At 46.6% G+C, this 19,931-nt stretch overlaps 1 pseudogene; it reads left to right on the top strand.

Moving 5' to 3' along the window:
• The first annotated feature begins 9,274 nt into the window (after positions 1 to 9,274).
• Positions 9,275 to 9,972, top strand: LOC147260912 (cellular tumor antigen p53 pseudogene; annotated as a pseudogene).
• The last annotated feature ends 9,959 nt before the right edge of the window (positions 9,973 to 19,931 follow it).

The raw sequence follows: 19,931 nt of genomic DNA, 5'->3' as shown, positions 1-19,931 counted from the left end.
CTGTGTGGAAATAGGGGACAGTGTGTCCCAGGAAGGACCTGAACCCTGACCCTATGGACTGAGGTCTATGCAGGGATGAGGACGGAGAGCTGGAAGATGATCACACAGCTGTGCTGAGCAACCAGGAGACCTGTGTGGAAATAGGGGAAGGTGTGTCCCAGGAAGGACCTGAACCCTGACCCTATGGACTGAGGTCTATGCAGGGATGAGGAGGGAGAGCTGGAAGACGATCACACAGCTGTGCTGAGCAACCAGGAGACCTGTGTGGAAATAGGGGACGGTGTGTCCCAGGAAGGACCTGAACCCTGACCCTATGGACTGAGGTCTATGCAGGGATGAGGACGGAGAGCTGGAAGAAGATCACACAGCTGTGCTGAGCAACCAGGAGACATTTGTGGAAATAGGGGACGGTGTGTCCCAGGAAGGACCTGAACCCTGACCCTATGGACTGAGGTCTGCTTCTCCAGCTCCAAGGTTCTCCACCTTCTTTTCTCAGGCTGCTTGTCATTGCCTGGACCAGGACCCAGAATCTCCATGACGTGCAGACACCATGCTGGTGGTTCAGCTGGGGAACCCTCCTGTCGGCCCCCATGTTTAGGACTTCCTGGGAGAGAGAGATTGGAAGCTTTCCTCTGATGTGTGATAGGTCTGATTTGAAGGAAGGCCAGGGAAAATAACCCAGGGAGCACCATGAAGGTTTGGCTGCTGCTACACCCCTGAACTCAGCTGAACATTGAGGCAGCTCTCACAGGTGCTGTTTGGGCCCAGAAAGTCCAGAATGGACCAGTTTGGTGTCTCTGGAGAGGTCAGACTTCCTCCTTCACATGGAGCCCCAGCTCATTGCTCTAGGATCATGCTAGCTTTTAATCTCAAGAGGAACATGTGGACAACCCCAGACAGAGCCAATGTGCTCCAGTGTGCTGATATCTGGAGGCTTCACCCACTGTGGGACGTGAGACTCAGATGATCCCAGAGTGTGTGACACAAGGAAAAGCTTGGCGTTCTTGAGTGGTGTTTTCAGATGGAGTTCATGCCAAAATTCTACACTGCTGTGATTCCAACTGGCCTTTTTCTATTCATTTGGAGGGAGCAGCTGAGTGTGTCAGCGTCCGGCTGCCTCTCCTCTCACATCGAACACACATGCATTCTCCAGAGCTCAACTCAAGGGTGGAGCAGCAGCCCAACCTTCATGATGCTGCTGTGTTCTTCTCCCTGTCCTTCCTTCAAATCAAACCTCTCACACATCAGTTTTGGACTTTACTGAATGCTGCCCATCTGAAAGTGCAGACCTCCACGTTCCAGTTGGAAGACCCGGATGTACTTGTCACAAATGAATTCATGGCAGCCTGCATCTTCATCTCCAACTTTGTGTCCTTCTCCCTCCTGTATTTACCTGCTCAACCCTTGACAGGCTCCCGCTGCTTCAGCTCAAGATGCCGTCTCAGCTTTGCGGTGGATCGACTCAAGTGCGTCTTTTCTTTCTGAAACGCGGCGGCAAAGTTTGCTCAGAAATGGAAGGTTTTCGCCGTCCTCCTGGACTTTGTCCTAACTCGTTCAAATGACCGTCCGACGCATCCTTGCTGGTTCGTTGAGTCCAGTTCCGTCTTGTCCGTGGGCTCCAACTCCACGCCGCTCCTGCCGCCTCCTCCATGCTGCTTTCTGTTTTGGTGACGCGCGCGGCGGAGCGACGCTGGTGGCTGCGTTGCCAGGTTGGGGTTTTTTCCGTGAAACATTAAGAGGTGTTTCGGGAGTTTTTTCAGGCTGAAATCTGGTACCCCACTGACCGAAGATGAACGAGAGAGCGAACCGTTCCCAGACACCAGATGGAAGGCGTTCACAGTCGCGTTCACTCGGCAGCAGGGCTGTACGTTCATTTCACGTTCCTCCGAAATATGAAGGCCCAACACTGCAAGTGAGTGTGGGAACCAGAGCAGTCTGGTGACCAGTGAATGGTTGAAGTGGAAACAGGCCAGGTTTGAGCCAGACTGAGTTGATGATGAATGAAATGAAGGAATGACAGAAGAGACTGGCTTCTTCAAAAGTCTTGGCTGACTGGTCCAACCACTGACAGGCAACATTTCCATCCTGAAGGAATCAAGTCACTCAGGTTGTGAGGAGGCAAAAGAAAACTTCTTCATGTCTGTCACAGAAGAAGCAAAAGGAACTGGAAAACCCATCTGGCAGAGCAGAAACCAACGAACTGGCAACCAAAGGAACAAAGCAAGGAATCAGAACTTCATGTTAGCAACCAACTGGTGAAACTGCTGCCATCTTGGTACTGAGGTCAAGAACTCCTTCATAGAACCAGCTTCAGGGATCTCACAGCTTTCCACCACCCCAGCGGAATCACTACCCAATCGATAGTTGTCAGTGTTACCATGGTAGCAGAATTTGAAGTCAATGACACGATGAGTGAACTGAATAATTCTACAGGATGAGGAGGAACTGGATCTACATGTCAAGTCAAGTCAGGTTTATTTGTGTGGCACCAGACCCCAACCAAAGTTCTGTCCTGATTCTGTCCAAGTAGAGCAGGTCCAGCACCTCCCTCCTTCAATGAACCTCCACCCAACAATTCTCCATCAGCAGCACATCCTGCAACAGCAGCCACCAGAACCTTCCTTTACCAGCAGGAAGGTGGAGCAGATCCAGGATCAGTGGGGACGGAGAGAGAGCAGGAGAGCAGGACAGAGACAAAGACAGAGAATGGAGGAGGACAGAGAGACAGAAGGACAGAGAGGGACAGAGATAAAGAGGGAGAGAAAGGAGGAGAGACTGATGGACAGAGACAAAGACAGAGAATGGAGGTAGACAGAGACAGAAGGAAAGAGAGGGACAGAGATAAAGAGGGAGAGAAAGGAGGAGAGACTGATGGACAGAGACAAAGACAGAGAATGGAGGAAGACAGAGAGACAGAAGGAGAGAGAGGGACAGAGATAAAGAGAGAGAGAAAGGAGGAGAGACTGATGGACAGAGACAAAGACAGAGAATGGAGGTAGACAGAGACAGAAGGAAAGAGAGGGACAGAGATAACGAGGGAGAGAAAGGAGGAGAGACTGATGGACAGAGACAAAGACAGAGAATGGAGGAAGACAGAGAGACAGAAGGAGAGAGAGGGACAGAGATAAAGAGGGAGAGAAAGGAGGAGAGACTGATGGACAGAGACAAAGACAGAGAATGGAGGAAGACAGAGAGACAGAAGGACAGAGAGGGACAGAGATAAAGAGAGAGAGAAAGGAGGAGAGACTGATGGACAGAGACAAAGACAGAGAATGGAGGTAGACAGAGACAGAAGGAAAGAGAGGGACAGAGATAAAGAGGGAGAGAAAGGAGGAGAGACTGATGGACAGAGACAAAGACAGAGAATGGAGGAAGACAGAGAGACAGAAGGAGAGAGAGGGACAGAGATAAAGAGAGAGAGAAAGGAGGAGAGACTGATGGACAGACGAGGACGTGAGCAGGTGGAGCTACGGGTGGCAGCTGGAGCCTCTTCAGGTCTGGAGCCTCCTCCACCAGCACCAGGATCTGGGATGAGGGGAGAAGAAGAAGAGTCAGGAACACGTATTTACTTACTACTTACTTACTTACTACTTTACTAAATTAGTAGCAACTGTCATTACATCACTGTAGCATCATTTTGAGATTTTTGGCAACTCTCACAACATCACTGTAGCATCATTTGGAGGATCGTAGCAACTCTCATTACATTACTGTAGCATCATTTCTTAGGTTAGTAGTAACATTCATCACAATACTTTAGCATCATTTTGAAATTAGTAGCAACTCTCACTCCATCACTGTAGCATCATTTTGAAATTAGTAGCAACTCTCATGACATTACTGTAGCATCATTTTGAAATTAGTAGCAACTCTCACTACATTACTGTAGCATCATTTTGAGGTTAGTAGCAACTCTCACTACATTACTGTAGCATCATTTTGAAATTAGTAGCAACTCTCACTACATTACTGTAGCATCATTTCTGAGGTTAGTAGCAACTCTCACTACATCACCGTAGCATCATTTTGAGGTTAGTAGCAACTCTCACTACATTACTGTAGCATCATTTTGAGGTTAGTAGCAACTCTCATTACATCACTGTAGCATCATTTTGAGGTTAGTAGCAACTCTCACTACATCACTGTAGCATCATTTCTGAGGTTAGTAGCAACTCTCACTACATCACTGTAGCATCATTTTGAGATTAGTAGCAACTCTAACTACATCACTGTAGCATCATTTTGAGATTAGTAGCAACTCTCACTACATCACTGTAGCATCATTTCTGAGGTTAGTAGCAACTCTCATTATATCACTTTTGCATCATTTTGAAATTAGAAGCAACTCTCACTACATCACTTTAGCATCATTTTGACATGAGTAGCAACTCTAATTACATCAATGTAGCATCATTTTAAGGTTTTAAGCAACTCTCACTACATCACTTTAGCATCATTTTGAGATTAGTAGCAACTCTCACTACATTACTGTCAACATCATTTTTAGGTTAGCAACTCTCACCACATGACTCATTACTCATGTCATTACTGTTGCATCACTTCTCAGGTTAGTAGCAACTCTCATTACATCACAGTCGCATCATTTTGAGATTTTTGGCAACTCTCACAACATCACTGTAGCATCATTTGGAGGATCGTAGCAACTCTCACTACATCACTGTCGCATCATTTGGAGGATCGTAGCAACTCTCACTACATTACTGTAGCATCATTTCTTAGGTTAGTAGTAACATTCATCACAATACTTCATTTTGAAATTAGTAGCAACTCTCACTACATCAATGTAGCATCATTTTGAGATTTTTAGCAACTCTCACTACATTACTGTAGCATCATTTCTTAGGTTAGTAGCAACTCTCACTACATCACCGTAGCATCATTCTGAGGTTTTTAGAAACTCTCACGACATCACTTTAGCATCATTTTGAGGTTAGTAGCAACTCTCACTACATCACCGTAGCATCATTTTGAGGTTTGATTTTTATTCGGGCTTTAGTGGCAACCATCCTTTCATCAACAGAAATGGGCTGTCTTGGATGATAAACACCTTTGCAGTGTGTTCTGATCATATCCAGGAGAGGTTTCAGTTTTTGGAGTGGAGTTTTCTGTTCCCCTTTGCTCCTCATTTGCTGTATCCTCCTCTGGATCACTCATGTGAAGGTTGCTGGTGATAGCAGTGACCCCTTTTCTGGACATCACTGTTGCTGGGAAAGCCACGTGAAATAAAGTTCTTTTTCGCCACAAGTCTGACATTTTGGGGAGGTTGCAGACCGACATATACAACAACAAGCCCAGGTATTTTTTCAGTTCTTCAGCAGTAGGTTAGTCCATCTGTCCATCCGCCTGTCCTTGGCCTGTTTCTCCCAAACACATTTGTTGGTGTTGGCACACAAAACTTTGAGGACCTCTTTGTCAAAAAAAAGAGCAAAGATGTCACCTGGTGCTTGTTTTGCAGTAGTTGTGAGTACAGGCTGTACGCCAGGGCAGCGTTTGGGAGTGAATCGAGGTGAGTGAATTTGTGAGTGTCGGGGTCTGCCTCCGTTTTCCAGCAGACTGTTTGAGGCCTCAACGGTGACCGGCCACGTGCGTCATCTCCAGGAGCATGAGCTCCACGGCGTTGGTCCCGGATGGGATTCCTTCCCTTCTTGACTCACCCTTCATCAGGAGGATTTCTAAAAAAAAATGAAAATTTCATAATACATGCACTCTTTATACAAGACAAATACCTTTTATTTCAAGAAAAATTGTTCCAAATTCATACAAATAGGAGTAAGTAAGTAACAGGGGTAAGTTATAAATCTTACACAGTAAAAGTAAAAAAAAGACCATTTGAGGTAAATCCAATAACAAAACATAGGATAATAAACAACGTTACAAAGTTGGAAATAAATGTCGAATGTAAACAAACAGTTTTACTTCCTGTGGTTGAGAAGGTGACAGAGAAGACATGGCCACAAAAAAGGAGCAAACGAGAAATAAACAACCCTTTTCCAGTCAGGGTAAAGGTATCCATGTGACCCATGATGTCATGTCACAGTCACATCGTGAACACATTCACTCATTGCATCAGAAGATTTTGGAGTGACTGTTTTGTTGGTTGTAGGGCTTCATGTCCAAGTGAGAGAAGCACCCTTTGGGTGAAGTCAACGGTGTACTTCCGTTGTTGAGGGTACTCCAAATTCAGAGCACAAGTCAGTCCAACGAGCAAGCACATGGCATGCGGAAGATTCCCGAGGTCATCCATGACAATTCTTCCTTCCAAAATGATGGCGGTACCTGGAGACTGAAGGTGCAGTGAGTCAGGGGAGGTCGGTTCATCCTCAGGAATGAGGGTCAGGATCCCAGTGGGGGTGTGAGACATGCCAGGGTCTTCACAGTCCTAACAACAACAGCAGCAATCACACCAAGATTACATCTCAGATGTCTCCTTGAATTTTGAGGACAGAAAACACAACCCTAACCCTTTCAGAAAGTTCAAGGAGATATCGTTAAAGTACCGCTGACCTCACACTCATTCAAGAGCACATCAGCAAGAAATAAGGCGTCGTCGTCTTGGAGCAGATCCATGCTGCTTCCCGCCGTGGTGGTTGTCGTCAAATGGTTTCTTGTTGGCGCCTTAAAATCTGAAGTGGGCGTGGCTGTGCAGCTGCTGTGGAACGAGAAAATACCCACGGCAGATCTAGACTTTGTAAAATGGGATTGAAGTTAGGATTTCTTGAATGATACCCTTGATGAACCCAGACATCAGTGAGCTTTGTTCCACTCAATAATCAATCAGTAAATAGAGCGTGAAATGATGGAACTAAAAGGCCACCTCTGAGTGCAGGAGTGAGCCTCTGTGACGGATGTGACGTCATCAGACCGCGCCATTAGTTTGAGTCATTGTTTCTATTCTTAATGCTGATTGGGAGATCTGTCATGGTGACAAATGGACTTTGTAGGTAGAATAAACATCCAGAAATTAAATTAACTTGTTGATTGTCTTATTAATCAAAAGATAAAGTATGAAAAATGTTAGGTTTTTTAGTAAACTTTTTTAGCTGGTGCTGTTCTAGGTACCTGGATGATATCTGGGGTGTGTGGACACATTCTGCAGAGGAATTCACTGTATTCCTCCACACTTTAAAGAACCACAATGCTTCCATGAAGCTTAAAGCTACGATCAATCAAGAATCAGTTCATTTCTTGGATACAACCACATTTGAAGGACCTCATTTCAAAACTAACACTCAAGTCGATATTAAAGTTTATTTGAAAGACACGGACACACATGCACTCTTACACAAAAGCAGTCACCACCCCAAGCATACATTCAGAGGACTAATTAAATCACAGTTATTAAGATTCCACAGAATATGTACACAAAAAGAGGACTTTAAAGAAGCCACCAAGGTGGTCTTCTCCGCTTTGTCCAGCAGAGGGTACTCTCGGACCTTCTTAAGACACAGCTTCAAAACCTCTCTCCGGTCCAAGCCCAGTCATGTCGCCACTGCTCTTCCACTGGTCACCACTTTCTCCCCTTCTACTGTTAGGCTGGTCGGGAATATCAAGAATGATTTTGAGAGGGTCATGAGATCAACCCAACCCCATCAGGATCTAAGAATCATTGCTGCATTCCGTAAAAATAAGAATCTTAAAGATGACCTGGTCCGGTCAAAGGTCAAACCACGGACAGAAGAGAAAGCTGACGCGAAAAGAGGCTACTTTAAACAAGTCAAGTGGGTTCATGATGTACAAAAACAAAAAGGTTTTCAACTGTCGACACAAAACAATGTTCTTTCCAAAAACTGTGTCTGTATGATTATTTGTGTACAATGGGGTAAAGATATGTGGGCGAAACAGGTATGACAATACTGGATGGAGTGTGCCTGGGTCCCGTGGCCATCTTGGGTCGCGGTTCCCCAAACCCCTCTTCTCCTAAAATCCTACAGACTTGGGACTAGGCTCGTTGGAAAGCCCGTTCCCAAATTTGGGGGTAGCCAGAGTCTCAGCACTCTGCCCCCTACAGCTCAAAAGTGATCCGCCAATGAAAATCAAAATAGGGGCTTGTTCGCCAATAACTCCGCCCCCTTTGCTCCAATCCACTTGAAACTTTCACCAATCACTCCACCGACCATCAGAACGGCGTGCACCAACTTTCAGCCTCCTACACCTTACGGTTCCAAAGTGCACCACTTTAACTAGGTTGGTACTCTTACCTGATACCTAACCAAATTTTAATGAATTAATAAATAGATGAATATATATACAAATGGATTTAGGATATCTTACATAGTTAAAATTAATACAATAAAAAAGTTCAGAAGTGCATATTAGTCAATTAGTTTAAAGGGTCATTAATGTACATTATTATACATTAATTATTATAGTTATTATAGCATATTAGTTCATGAATGTAAAGGGTTAAAATAGACTTGTTTTCAGACTAATCACTGTCAATAAGGGTTCAATATATTTGGGATCACTACTTTCTGTCTCCTAGGGAGCTCCATTGTATCAATAGAGTGATGATTCTCCAGCATTTAGAGAGTTAAATAAAGGGATCAAACCAGTTCAAACTGGTAGCACAAAGGTTTTCTTCTGGCTCAGGCCCTAAAAAGCAAAGTGGAACCCTGGGAACCCTCCAAGACCACGTTAATCATGGGCTTCGGCACCCAGGGGGCAGAAAAGAAGAGTGCAGCATCCATCGCCTGCTTCCTTGCTGCTAACGGAGCAGATTTGACCATTCGCAACAAGAAGGACCAGTCCCCTCCAGACCTGTGTCCCGACCCCAGCCTGTGCAAGGCTCTGGCTAAATGCCACAAAGAGAAGAGCAGCGGCCAGGTGGGAACCCGCAGTGCATCTCTGACCAGCAACATCGAGTCACTGGAGGAGTGAATGGTGTGCTCAGACAGGAAGAGAGACACTCTGTTTGGGCCCTGCGGACATTTGCCACCTGCTCCCTCTGTTCGCCACGTGTAAGAAAGTGTCTCATATGCAAAGATCAGGTCCAGTCCAGAACCAAGATCGAGGAGCGTGTAGTCTGCTCTGACAAAAAGGACAGCGAAGGGAAAACAGCTCTTGCCACACTGCCCTTGCAAGCGAGCCAGTCGGTTTTTTGTGTGCCGAACCTGAGGAGGACCCAGTACAGGTCGAAACGTTGTTTTTGTTGGCACACCTTTTTTACTTTTTTGGATATTTTTCCTCCTAGTTTAGGAGTGATCGGCTCTTCCTGACTTTTTTTCTCTCACCTGGGAAAAGAGGGGAATAAAGGATGGAAGAGCAAGGGTACAACAGTCTGCCTCTGAGCCAGGGCCTGCCTGACTCCTTCACTGAATTGTGGGAGAGCGTGGTAACCGCCTCCATCAGCACAATTCCCCCTGTGGCTGCGGAGGGGAGGCCCGACGCTGGAAACATGGAGATGCCGAACATCAGTGATGAGGCACTGGCCAAAAACTTTGACGAGAAACTGTTTGAGCTGCTTCCTGAAGTCTCCACCCGAGATAGCGCGTCCACCCGAGATGGCGTTTCCCCCCTGACCCCCACTGTCCCCGTCACCACGGACCATCCGGGAGAACACGGCTTTCAGCTGCACTTCCAGCAGACCGGCACGGCCAAGTCGGTCAACTTCACTTTTTCAGAGCTGCTCAACAAACTACTGCCAGCTTGCCAAGACCAGCCCCGTGGAGGCGCTGGTCAGCAAGGAGCCCCCCCCGGGGCGCCGCGCTCAGAGCAACCGCCGTGTATCAGAACACGGAGCACGTGTCCGACGTGGTGCGCCGATGCCCCCATCACCAGAAGGAGGACGCGGCGGAGCTTCTCAGCCATCTGATCAGGATGGAGGGGAGCGAGAGGGCTCAGTATTTGGAAGACAAGAAGAAAAGAAAAGAGAAAAAAGAAAACCACTCTTCTTTTGGACAGCAAGGAGATCACATCTCATGCTCCACTTCTACTGCAAGGGAGCCACGGTAGTTCTCTGTGTGCCGAACCTGATGAACACCCGGGACGGGTCGAAACGTTTCTTTTGTTTTTAGCTGGCACACCTTCCTTAGTTGCTGATGTTAAAAAGATGTATAGACAGAACTAATAAATAAATACATAAATATTGTTTTTGATCCTTCCTATTTTTGGGAGAGCGCTTTGAGTTTTTTTGTCCTTCCTAGTTTAGGAGTGGTTTTTATTTACAAGCATAAAAGAAAACCTCCGTTTCAGTCATTTCATTTGTCAATTAAAAAAAACATATACATATGAAAAAAAGACAAAAGACAACAACTTTATTTCATTGACAAACATTTTGATTTCATTTTTGAAGAAAAATGTCATTTTTTGGATAAAAAAACAAACAATTTAAGAAATGGAAGCACATACACACAAACAATGGGGGACGGTTGGACTGTTGTCCTGTTGTCCAGAACCGTACACCCCAAAGGGGGTCAGGATTATGGAGGTGGTAGAGGTGGGATGGACCGTGCATCCTATACCTCCTACGGGAGGAGGGACAGGTTCCCTACTTCTTCCCCTAAACACTTTGTCATATTTTCACTCGCTCCCATTCGCTTGAATGGGGAATTTCAAATCCACATCCCAACCTGATACCTCATACCTGATACCTGACCCTAAGGCTGTCATGTTCACGGCACCCTGCAGTTGGCAGAATGGCCCAGATATCAAGTGGTAGTGGTTGAAGCTGGATGTCCCCCAGCCAAAGGGGATTGTTGGGAGAGAGGAAGCCCTGCGCATGGAGGAAGAAGCTCTAGCAAAACTGCAAAGGGAGAAGAGACAGACTGTTTCAGCTTCAACATACCCGTCTTCCTCTGGAGCATCCTCATCCTCAAAACCAAAACTGTCCAAGTCTACCGTTACTGCTCCTCAACCTACACCCTCTGCTAGTAGACCAGAAAAGGACCTCATTGTCTTTCCGAGACCAAGAAACATGCAGAGAAGAACACATTCGGGGATACTAATGTGGACAAGCTGACCACTGAGGAACTTGAAAAGCTCCTCCTGGATGAAAACTTTGGTGCTTCACTGCTGGGGTTGAAGCTCAGTGCGTCCCACCCTGGCAGCCTCCCCTGTAGCTCCTCTCCTTTCCAGAGCAGTCACTGGACACCTGTTCTGTCCACCCCATCCAGCTCCAATGTGTCTACTCCCACCCATCAGCCTGAAAAAAAAAGAAAAATACAAACAAACAACATGGAGGATGGGTGGATCACGGTGCGTTATGGCAGGAGACGCCAGCGTGCCCGTGGGCCTCCAGGGGACTGGGGGATGGTGGGGATGAGGGTTGGAAGGACCGTGCGCCTCTCTTCCCCGCTTGGGGAGGAGCTCAGACCCGACGCCCTAACCCTGGTACTCTTACTTTATACCTTCATCACTCCCTTAACCTAACCCTAACACATGTTCGAGGATTATATGCCACTTTATCGTGATAACTTGTGACTGAGTGAGAATTGAGCTGTAATGTTTCAATGTAGCTGCTTGAGGCGGCAAGAACCAGGAGAAACGTATTGGAAGAACTGAAAAAGACAGATATTAATGAAACACTGGCTTCATTTTCATCACGCTGGAACACAAAGGGGAATGTCTAACCAAGGATTTAGGAGGCTTAGGGTTTCCAACTGGGTCAGGAATGACATCCAGAGGCAGAGGGTTGAGAGGATCTTTGGCAGTCCCTTTTAGCACCTACAGATCTGGTCGCCTAGAATTTCGCGCAATCTCGTGCTGGGGCCCTGACCGGTCCGTGACGGGTCCCTGCTCGGCAGTAGGCAGGTCCGTGACTGCGATGAGATCCCCGGGAATACGTCATTGGCGCGGGGCGACCCATAAAGCCCCTAAGCGCCGTTTGTGGAAATTACCTGCACTGCTTGATCAGTCCACCAGGAGGAGCAGTCATCATAAGCGGTTACCGTGTCTGAAGACAGCGGCTCTACTGTCCTATGCCTGCAGCATTTAATGTATACATTAACCTCTTCATGTATTTTCAAGTCCTATCAATAGTTTCTACTCAAACAAACTGAATTTGTATTACTTAAACACCTGTCTTTTCTTTACATTAATTTTGAAGTCTGAGTAAACTGTACTTTTTAACAGCCTATCTTATTGTACTCATGTGACTGAGCTCAGACAACTCAGTATCCTCAGATTTTGCCAAAAATTTAGTTTATACCAGTTTGGACAGAGTGGTGGCGTTTGTGAGCTCTGGGCTTTTTGAATCAGAGAAGACACGGGACAGAACAAAGACACGGAATTCAGCTGTGGTAGCTGAGGTCCTAGCACGCAGGTTGTTGGACCCACGTTGGAACCACCGGTGAAAGACCTGAGTTCAGCCACCAAACGGTAAGTTTGAACCTGGGAACGTTACTGGTTGCATGCCGTTGCAGTCCCGACTGCTAGCGTTAGCTTAGTTTGCTATTAGCAAGGTAGCTAACCAGGTAACTTGTATGTTGCTCCCAGACAGCTAATGCAAGCTGAGCTGAGCCAGACACCAGAACTAGTTAGCTCCACCACGGACCACGGACCAGCAGTCGTCCCGGTAAGTTGGCAGCTGACTTGCTAAGGGGGTCTACATTGTGGGACCCAGTGAGAGTACGTGGTGTCTGCCCACTCATAACTGCGCTTTGGTCCGACATGTCCGGCGACCGTCCGCTTTTGGTTGACACAAACAAACCAACACTCGACTCGACTCGAAGCGGACATCCACCGCTCAAAGCACCAGTTTGATGACCGGACTCCGCGTCCACTCAGCTGGAAGTCTGGAGGAGGCAAACTCCTTCCACCTGTCCTGAGTGTAGCGGTGTCTGCACTGGGCAGTGGGTGGACACTGAACAGGGCGGACATGTGGGCTGTGTTTGTACTTACTGAGGCTGTTTGTAGCGCTGTGTTGTCATGGTAACGTGATCATGCCCTGCTCCTTCTTTCAGGACGTTGATGATGAGGGAGGTTCGTACAGTGACGTGCCCGTGGGGATCCTCTGACGTGAACAGGAAAACGTCCCTCACACCACAATGAACGAGGACGAGTTTGTGAGGAAGATCTTTTCATGTGAGGAATCACTGCAGCCTCTTCCATGACTTTGTTTGTGTCTCTTGTTGTTGAAAAAGGGTTATGGGTCAATGTAATGTTGCAGTATGGATGTATTCTATATTGATAGACATGTTTAGACTTTCAGGAACTAAAAAGCTTTCTTTTGTTCGTAAAAATAAATTCTGTCCAATAAAAAACTGGACAAATGTAATGTTGCAGTCCCTGCATTTTCCACAGTTAAACACATAATTCACAAAAGAATCTTCTGCGTGTGTGTTTTTCTTTTTCCTAAAACAGCTTAAAGGCTGAAAGGTCATCATTAGCATCAGAGTGTATCCTCTTGTTCTCGCTCAATGGGTGCTGGCCAGCCAAACAGGTTCCCAGCCCCACATTGTTCCAGAGTGTGGCCACTGAAAGAGGCCAATGCAGAGAACCAACACTAATATGACTGTCTGCTGGCCGTCTCATGGTCTATTTTTGCAGAGAGCCGCGCGCCTGTTGTGTAAATCACTGGCAAGCCTCGGAATCTCCAGATGACAGCAGACATGCAGAACCGGCGCAACTCTCCCACTGCTCATGCTGGCACGAGCACGAGAGGGGAAGTAGACAGTCGAACCAGTATCACATGAGTGTTTTAATGTCATCCAAAGGGTTGTAGTGTCTGTATCTGCGAATGTGCCACCGATCAGAAAATACACAACATGAGAGGGACAGGAGGTCTCCAGCAGCTCTGCTGCAGCTCCGTCTCTGTTCCAGCGCATGTCAAGTAGAATTACATCATCATTTTTGGTGATAACTGAAAAGCAAACTCCACGTAAACAAACTTAGAAAAAGAAGAGAACTAAATATTTTCGACTGGTTCTGTAGTTTGAGGTACGCTTATTATAAAGAAAGTGATGATGTACGACTTTTTGACATTAGTTTGTTCTCTTAAAATTGCATTTTTTATTGAACTGCAATTTTTGCCAATCGACACAATTTTACTGCAAAAACTCACATACAGTGAAGCCTCACAAATTATAGCGCAATTTTTGGGAGAAGCCGCTGCAAAATCAAGCTTTTTTGATCGCACAATCACAAAAACTCCTAAATCCTGGAGGGACTGGAACACATTTATGTAGGCATGCAGTATCCTGTAAGAGACAAATCAGGGATTATGTATTTGCAGATCGAAAATATGTATTAAAGCAAAACTAAAGCAGAAGATGAATGCAGCAGAGTAAAAATCTTCTGGTGACACCCTGCAATTGAAGAAATGGGCGTGATCGTAGTGGATTCAGGGCACACCCCCAGGAGGAGGGGGGGGACTCCCAGTGGCTGGAAACTGGCTGGAGACCGACTGGCAGCCGGATGGCAGCCGGATGGCAGGGGAAATTCTAGACGGCCAGATCTGTACGTTTGTTGGTGACCGTACTTCCTGGTGGATCCAGTTGGGTGTTGGGAACAGGTCTGGATTTGTAGCCGGGTCTGCACAGTGCTTGCCCAGGTGGTAGCGTCCTGGGTCTGTCCCTCACAGGTCCTAGGCTGTAGTGGTGCCTTGAGGCAGTGTATTTAGTTCATGGATATAAAAAGAGGAGGGGGTTGTAGTTTCATAGTCCATGGGGGGTGGGTGGTGGAGCCCCCCACCATGACAGAAAACAATATCTATTTTTATCTTTATTCATCAAAAAGAAATTAAACCCCAAAAATGATATGTCAAATGTTTTAATAGTAGTTTTTCCATTATTTTTCATTTGCACAGCTGGATGGTCGTCTTATTCATTGCTGGTGAAAATGCACTCTCACCCAATGTCAGACGGCCTCTGTCACAGAGCTGTGCTTTTATTACTGATGTTGTTTTGTGTTACGTCGGTGATGTCAGTCACCTGGCTGTTTCTGTTCTGTCTGTTTTTACTGTGAAGCACTCTGTGTATTAGTACTGCGAAGAGCGCTATACAAATACAATTGTACTTCCTTTCCTTACTTACTATCAATGGAATCATTGGGAAAAGAAAGTCATCCTGTCAGATGAAGGCCAAATATAGATGATTCTAGAACAGGGGTGTCCAAACTACGGCCCGCGGGCCCACTGCGGTCAGATTTTAATTGGCCCGCAGCATATTCTAAAAATATCATGGAACATGGCCCACACATGGAACTTGACTTTAACCTCTGAAGCAGCGCTGTACCGGTGGCGGTACAGCTCGTAAACAACGTCCGAAGAGGACGGATTTTAGCGGCAACAATGTATCCGATCATGTTGTACCTCATTCGAAACCTGGTGGTGTAACGACTGAGAAACACCCAATCACGATGAATAACGTTACTTGTAGCTGGAGCTGAGTTAAAATGTTGCTAGGCAACCGGCAAGCAACACCCACAAACTACCTTCATGCTCCCAACGTCATCACCTTCAAACTATCGGCATGAACTTAATCTGTAAGACTCCACGCAGTAGAATTTACTGTCTCCCTGCTGAACTCTCATCTTCAGTGTGTCACTGGAGTGCTGGCACCACTCCACTCCTCGGTCGCCATGCTAACGTCCCCCTGTCCCTCCCTGTAGCTAGCAGCCAGTGTTGCTCCGATCTCCACGACACTCCTTCTCAGTCTCGGTGACGGTCTGCTGAACACGTCAGTAGCAGGCTGAGCCAATCAGGGCCTGGCTTGTTGAGCCGCAGGGCTGAAACCCCAACCAGACCCCAGTTTACAGAGCGGACCATGCATCACTCGATTGACACTTGACACCAGCCTATGAGATTATTTCAGAATATCAGGTAGATATTCTTTTAGCCAATAAACAGACGAAAAAAACGGTACCGAGCATGAGGGGATCAGGTTTCATGGGCACCAACAGGAGGCTTGCGCACCGGCGTGCGTCAAGTTAGCTTGGCTGTGTAAAGCAGCGCTGTAGTCCTTGAAGCCGTGAACGTGGCAGAGCGAGAAAAGATGGCCAGGAAGGGATTTTTCGGCAGAGGAAGAGGCTGAAATGGTGCTTCAGCTGCCCGCTTCAGACACTCGGACACCTGCGGTTGACCGGGCAGACATCCAGCGGTGTTTGCAGGAGTGGACCCAGACTTGGAGCTATGAGGGACCGATCCAGATGTTCCAGATGTGTGTTCATGGACAAACAATAAATAGTGACCTAGCCACTAACCACTGATGTAATTATTAAAATAATGATAAATAATAATAATTCTTAATCTTAAAACATATTTTCAGATGAATATATTCGTCAAAACAAGTGTCTTTCATTTCATTTATTATTTAAAGGGTTAAAAAATAAAAAAGGAAAAACTAAAAAGAGGGGGTCCAGGTTCTGCCAGGTTCTGCCATTGTGGCTCCTGGTGCCACTGCCAGAGAGCCTCAGCTGCACACTGCAACATTTCAACAGGAGACTGACATTCCTTCAAATGTCCTGACATCTGATTGCAGTGGTTCTGTTCCATATTGATATTTTACATCAATCACACAATGAAAGCTGCCTCAGCTGCTTTGAGACAGAGAACAAGCTAAGAGATCTGAAACCAGTCAAATATGCTTTTCTGTGTGCAGACCAGTGAGGGGCATGGAAGGGTATTTTACCACCAACACAGAACCCAGACTTTAGTCATGTGATGAGATGGAGACTCTGGTGATGAAGGTAATGGACAAAATGTGAATTGAAAGAGAACACGTTCAAAAATACCAACTAAACCAAATAAATGAACAAAGAAGCAGCACAAATGACCATTTCTTCTGCACAAATTTACTGGAATTAGACTGCATTTTTGGTCAGTGAGTAGATGAACGAGTGGGTGGAGCCATCCAGAGAGATTTTTTGACCTTCACCCTGAGGTGGGTGGAGCCATCCAGAGAGATTTTTTGACCCTCATCCTGAGGTGGGTGGAGCCATCCAGAGAGATTTTTTGACCCTCACCCTGAGGTGGGTGGAGCCATCCAGAGAGATTTTTTGACCCTCACCCTGAGGTGGGTGGAGCCATCCAGAGAGATTTTTTGACCTTCACCCTGAGGTGGGTGGAGCCATCCAGAGAGATTTTTTGACCCTCACCCTGAGGTGGGTGGAGCCATCCAGAGAGATTTTTTGACCCTCACCCTGAGGTGGGTGGAGCCATCCAGAGAGATTTTTTGACCCTCACCCTGAGGTGGGTGGAGCCATCCAGAGAGATTTTTTGACCCTCACCCTGAGGTGGGTGGAGCCATCCAGAGAGATTTTTTGACCCTCACCCTGAGGTGGGTGGAGCCATCCAGAGAGATTTTTTGACCTTCACCCTCACCCTGAGGTGGGGGGAGCCATCCAGAGAGATTTTTTGACCCTAACCCTCACCCTGAGGTGGGTGGAGCATTCCAGAGAGATTTTTTTGACCCTAACCCTCATCCTGAGGTGGGTGGAGCCATCCAGAGAGATTTTTTGATCCTCACCCTCACCCTGAGGTGGGTGGAGCCATCGAGAGAGATTTTTTTACCCTAACCCTCACCCTGAGGTGGGTGGAGCCATCCAGAGAGATTTTTTCAACCTCACCCTGAGGTGGGTGGAGCCATCAAGAGAAATTTTTTGACCCTCACCCTGAGGTGGGTGGAGCCATCCAGAGAGATTTTTTGACCCTCACCCTGAGGTGGGTGGAGCCATCCAGAGAGATTTTTTGACCCTCACCCTGAGGTGGGTGGAGCCATCCAGAGAGATTTTTTGACCCTCACCCTGAGGTGGGTGGAGCCATCAAGAGAAATTTTTTGACCCTCACCCTGAGGTGGGTGGAGCCATCTAAAGAGATTTTTTGACCCTCACCCTGAGGTGGGTGGAGCCATCCAGAGAGATTTTTTGACCCTCACCCTGAGGTGGGTGGAGCCATCCAGAGAGATTTTTTGACCCTCACCCTCACCCTGAGGTGGGTGGAGCTAGCATTGGAGATAAAGTAGCAGTCAGGGCTGGACTTGATTAGTACTGCATATAGTACACACACACACACACACACAAGTGTCACACATGCATCTGAACACACACACCTCACACATGCATCTAAACACACACATCACACATGCATCTGAACACACACACCTCACACATGCATCTAAACACACACACATCACACATGTATCTGAACACACACACGTGTCACACATGCATCTAAACACACACACACAAAAGTGTCACACATGCATCTGAACACACACATCACACATGCATCTGAACACACACACGTCACACACAAGTGTCACAAATGCATCTGAACACACACACGTCACACATGAATCTAAACAAACACACACATACACACAAGTGTCACACATGCATCTGAACACACACACGTCACACATGAATCTAAACAAACACACACATACACACAAGTGTCACACATGCATCTGAACACACACGTCACACATGCATCTGAACACACACATACACACAAGTGTCATTCATGCATCTGAACACACACACACCTCACACATGCATCTAAACACACACACACCTCACACATGCATCTAAACACACACACATCTCACACATGCATCTGAACACACACACACCTCACACATGCATCTGAACACACACACACAAGTGTCACACATGCATCTGAACACACACACCTCACATATGCATCTGAACACACACACATACACACAAGTGTCATTCATGCATCTGAACACACACACACCTCACACATGCATCTAAACACACACACACCTCACACATGCATCTAAACACACACACACCTCACACATGCATCTGAACACACACACACAAGTGTCACACATGCATCTGAACACACACACCTCACATATGCATCTGAACACACACACATACACACAAGTGTCATTCATGCATCTGAACACACACACACCTCACACATGCATCTAAACACACACACACCTCACACATGCATCTAAACACACACAAACCTCACACATGCATCTGAACACACACACACAAGTGTCACACATGCATCTGAACACACACACCTCACATATGCATCTGAACACACACACATACACACAAGTGTCATTCATGCATCTGAACACACACACACACCTCACACATGCATCTAAACACACACACCTCACACATGCATCTAAACACACACACCTCACACATGCATCTAAACACACACACCTCACTCATGCATCTAAACACACACACGTATCACACATGCATCTAAACACACACACGTGTCACACATGCATCTGAACACACACACACAAGTGTCACACATGCATCTGAACACACACACGTCACACATGCATCTGAACACACGCACACCTCACACATGCATCTGAACACACACACGTGTCACACATGCATCTGAACACACACACATACCTCACACATGCATCTGAACACACACAAACACACCTCACACATGCATCTAAACACACACACGTCACACATGCATCTAAACACACACACCTCACACATGCATCTGAACACACACACCTCACACATGCTTCTAAATACACACACCTCACACATGCATCTAAACACACACACGTCACACATGCATCTAAACACACACACGTCACACATGCATCTGAACACACACACATACACACAAGTGTCATTCATGCATCTGAACACACACACACACCTCACACATGCATCTAAACACACACACCCCTTACACATGCATCTAAACACACACACACACCTCACACATGCATCTGAACACACACACACCTCACACATGCATCTGAACACACACACAAGTGTCACACATGCATCTGAACACACACACGTGTCACACATGCATCTGAACACACACACACCACACACATGCATCTAAACTCACACACACCTCACACATGCATCTAAACACACACACGTCACACATGCATCTAAACACACACACCTCACACATGCATCTGAACACACACACCTCACACATGCTTCTAAATACACACACACCTCACACATGCATCTAAACACACACACCTCAC

This window comes from Aulostomus chinensis, chromosome 5, assembly GCF_037954235.1.
Source record: "Aulostomus chinensis isolate RoL2024-O1b breed Wild chromosome 5, RoL_Achi_v1.0, whole genome shotgun sequence".
In the NCBI taxonomy this organism is placed as follows: Eukaryota; Metazoa; Chordata; class Actinopteri; order Syngnathiformes; family Aulostomidae; genus Aulostomus; species Aulostomus chinensis.
This window is presented reverse-complemented; position numbering and strand designations above follow the sequence as displayed.